We start from the raw sequence: 4021 nt of genomic DNA, 5'->3' as shown, positions 1-4021 counted from the left end.
AACTCTACACTAAACATATATTTTTGTTCCACCCTTTTCTAGAGTCCAATTAAGTTTATTTTCGTTTAGAAAAATGACAGATCGAAGGTGACATGATGGTAACTAGTGTTGTCTTATTTTACAAACAGCAGCTGCATATAACAGAACACTGTGTGAACATGGTGTCCCTCCATTAGATGCTGGTGATTCACCCATAACAGACTTGGTTTCATCAAGGCTTTTATTTCAATGAGGAATACTTAAAACCATCAACCAAATAGGGCTGATCTCAATTACTTCTGGTTATCTTATTAATGTTGGATTAATTAAGTAATTAAAGACATTCAAACAAAGGCGCAGGATCTTAATATTATTGTCTTTGTGTGGTGAAGAAGTGCAGCGACCTCAATCTCCATCCCCGATCGCCTCACTCCTGAACCACAATTTGGTACTGATAGCAGATCTTTTAATATTTCTCCTCTCTGCGATATCACAGGGAGTGTGGAGGTGTCAGGCAGGGTTATTGAGCAAGAGTTAAGAGTTTCTCCTTTTTTCTGCAGCTTGGCCTGGCATCAAAGCTTATTAGAAAGATAAATGAGAGCTGGACTCTTGCCGGACTGAGCCTCTTTGGGTTCCCGTCTGTGTCGTTTATTTGTCCTCTGAATGCCGGCTCAATCAGATAGCAGTCAGCCTTTCACGTCCTGCACCATCTCTTTGCATCCGTTAACTCGGGCTGCATAGCTTAGAGCTATGATAAACAGCTGCTTCGATTTCATCTTATATAACCTTTGGTAACATTTTGCAATAACTAGAATAAGAATTTAATTAAGGAGCCTGATGGAGAACATTTTATTCTTCTGGGTAATCTCTAAATATTTGGTTAGTCCCCTTTACTCTGATACCCCCGATAAAAGTTCCTCATGTAGTTTTCTACAAATAATAAAGGATAAAAGCAAATATGGATGAAAGTCAGGCAATATTGAAAGGGAAGTTTGTGGTGTTAAATGCAAAACAAAACAATAGCCTGAACAAACCACCTCTAAAGAAAAACATAGTAGTAGCACCATCATAATATGGGGAGTGGCTTCTTTAGCAGGAATAGATTTGAATGTGGGGAGCCCTTGTTTTAATGTTGCAAAAGGGAAGGGTCATGATCTGGCCTGTTTGCTCCTCCCTAATTAGTAATTCCTCTCACCTGCCGTTTTCCCTCCCTGCCTCAATTATAATTTATTCCTCTCACCTGTTTCCTCTTCGTTATATTCAGTTCAGCCTGAGCATTGAGTAACAGATCATTACTTGTCTTTCTGTTAGTCTGGTTGTCTGAGTTTTTGTCTTGGTTAATGTCCTGGATCCTAGCAGCCAGTGGAAAGAGGGTTTTTGTGTTTGTCTCGTCTCCTGATCGTCCACTGTTCCTCCCCCGCTGAGTCCTCTGGGTTTTTGTCTCAATATGTGGGGAGGTTCAGTTTTTATCTCAGTAAGCCTGGCTCCAGGGAGGAGACCAGTTTAAAGTCCTGCTTCAAGTTCCGGTTCTACGTCTTGTCTCGGCTACCCTCTTCCACTGAGCCTGCCTGTCTGCACCTGATCCTGTCTGCACCTGTGCGTGACCACCTGGTCATGCTTCTGGTCCCAGTCAGACTCTGAACCCTCCTGGGAGCCTGTGGATGCCTGGAAGTCTGGATCCTGCCACCTGTTTCTGTTCCTGTCTGTTCTGGATCCCTGACCAGGATCGGCTTCCAGCATGACCTCTGGGACTGCAGCATTGGGGACATTATTGGACTCGACTGTTAAACCAGGTAAGTGACCAACACAGATAATCTTCTATCAGTTGATCGTGGTCACTTACCTGTGTTTCTCCCCTAGAGTGTCTGAGATTGGGCGGTGCCCCGCTCCCCCGCCTGCAGTGTCCGCGAGCCACAGCTCCGCGTTTGTTTTTATTTAATAAACGTTTGAACTTTCCTACTGTCTCTCCTTAAATACTGGGTCCATCTGTCCTCGGTTCCTGACAAAAGGACTGGCCAGAGACCAAATAATGATTTCATTCATGATATAGAATGGCCTAGTCAAAGCTCAGACCTAAATGCAAATAAAAATGTGCAGCACATCTTTAAAACATTTAATTTACATTTAATCTAGCTGAGCTCTAGCTGTTTCCCAAAGAAAAACAAAATCTCAGTGTCTTTAAGCAAAAAGCAGTCCTGCAGCTGCTACTGTTAAAGCAGCACTAAATAACATTTTTTTATCCTAAAACATCATCATCTAAGTCCCCATGGGGGTATGAAGTGTCGACTGCTGGGCCACTGACTGGACCGGACCTCAACAGGAGGAGGGTAACAGAAATCCCAAGCTTCCTGGAAGTTCGGGGAGTCTCATAGATATAGATAGTTGTTCACGGATGCCAGCGAGTCGGATAAATTATCCAACTGTATGGTTCCAAATAATATCCTGATGTTGAATATAGTGAATTAGCACAGAGAAGATGCCTGCTGGAATTATGACAAAAATATATAAGATCTTATTAGCATTTTTTCAATAGGTTTAATATGGTTAAATATAAAAATTATTGTAAGCCACACATAACAGATTTGTTTGTGAAATAAACGCAGATAATTACAAATTCCCTTATGTTCAGCTATATTTTAATCCAACAAATAAAATCCAAACAATTTACCAGTTTTTAACCACAAAAAATGTGGGAAAAAAAATGGTGGAAACAAATTTACACCCCAATCTATGTGATTATCGTTTCAGCTCTCATTTTTCTGACTTATGTAAGCGGATGAATCACTGTAATATTTATAAGGTGGATTCCAGTCGACCAGAATGCCAGCAGAAAAAGCAGAGTTACTTTTATTTCAGCTTTCCTGCTTGATCCTGCTGATCAGTTTGAGTCTGTCTCACTGACAAATGTCTGAGTGTTTTGTTCAGACTCCAACCGAGTCCATAAAAAAAGACATCCTTGACCAGTTTCCTGTAACCATGGCAATAGGAAGTGCTCTCCAATCACGTTTTGGTATTGTGTGTTGGGGAACTGCTCCGTTTCCTGCTGTTTTTACCGACTTCCTCTCTGTTGGTGCTACTCAGGACTCACATATGGTCCTGGAAAACTGCACAGACATTTTTACCACAGACTCTTACTTTCCTGACTTGTTTTTCCTATGAATTTGCAAGACACTGCTGCCAAATGTGATTTACGTAAGTTTGATATTTCACATGAAGTTTGACTTTAAAGCTGTAAGATCTTGGTAATTTTTTTCACCTCCTGTGTGCCTCAGCTGCCGTTCCTAGTTGACCTTTTTTAATGTCTGTTTAAACACTGATATATCTTCTAGGCTCAATGGCTTTACTCTAACAAAGTTAAACATTTCAACATTAGCTCCCACTTATGTTTTGACGCATTATTTCCTCAGTGATTGTTTTGCCTTTATTTTTTATTTTTTTATCCTGACCGTCTTTCCTCACCAACTCTGATTTTGTTACTATCTCAGCAGAGTTTATCTGGATCCTGGAGCAGTTTGCTTGCAGTGTGAATGAGACCCCGTCCCACTTAACAGAAAAAGAAGCAAGGTTTTGACATAAAGCTGCGTGTTTCAAAGAGGAGGAAAAACAAATTGTCTCATAAAGTTGTGAAGATCCATACCTGCCTCTGAGCATTAAATTGGAAACATAAACAGCATGAGAATCATTTACTTTTTGTTTTTTTCCCTCTTTTATCAGTCAGATCAATACTTTGGATAAAAGTAAACCAGTCCAATTGAAGGAGTAAATTTTCTCACTTTTTACTTGACTGCTTCCTTGGAACAATTCCTGGATCCATCCCTGAATTTATACCTTGACAGTCCCCTTCTTGGACTAATTCCAGGAGCGTTTTTTGGACCAACACATGAACCGATTCCTGGACTGATACCAGGACCGTTCCCTGAAACAATTCCTGGACTGATACCTGGACCTTTTCTTGGACTGATCTCTGGGCTGATCCCTGGACCTTTTCTTGGACTGATCTCTGGGCTAATCCCTGGACAAACTCTGTTGATAAACAGAGAAC

At 40.9% G+C, this 4021-nt stretch overlaps 1 protein-coding gene across 1 annotated transcript in view; it reads left to right on the top strand.

The window, feature by feature from the left end:
- Positions 1–3103: 3103 nt before the first annotated feature.
- Positions 3104–4021, top strand: part of LOC107097078 — a 5895-nt gene continuing 4977 nt past the window's right edge. The window contains exon 1 of the mRNA XM_015394073.1: positions 3104–3171. The gene's annotated coding sequence lies outside the window, so the exon portion shown is untranslated. The remainder of the gene's footprint in view (positions 3172–4021) is intronic.

The sequence above is a fragment of the Cyprinodon variegatus genome, unplaced genomic scaffold (genome assembly GCF_000732505.1).
Source record: "Cyprinodon variegatus isolate N-32 unplaced genomic scaffold, C_variegatus-1.0 Scaffold670, whole genome shotgun sequence".
Classification (NCBI taxonomy): Eukaryota; Metazoa; Chordata; class Actinopteri; order Cyprinodontiformes; family Cyprinodontidae; genus Cyprinodon; species Cyprinodon variegatus.
This window is presented reverse-complemented; position numbering and strand designations above follow the sequence as displayed.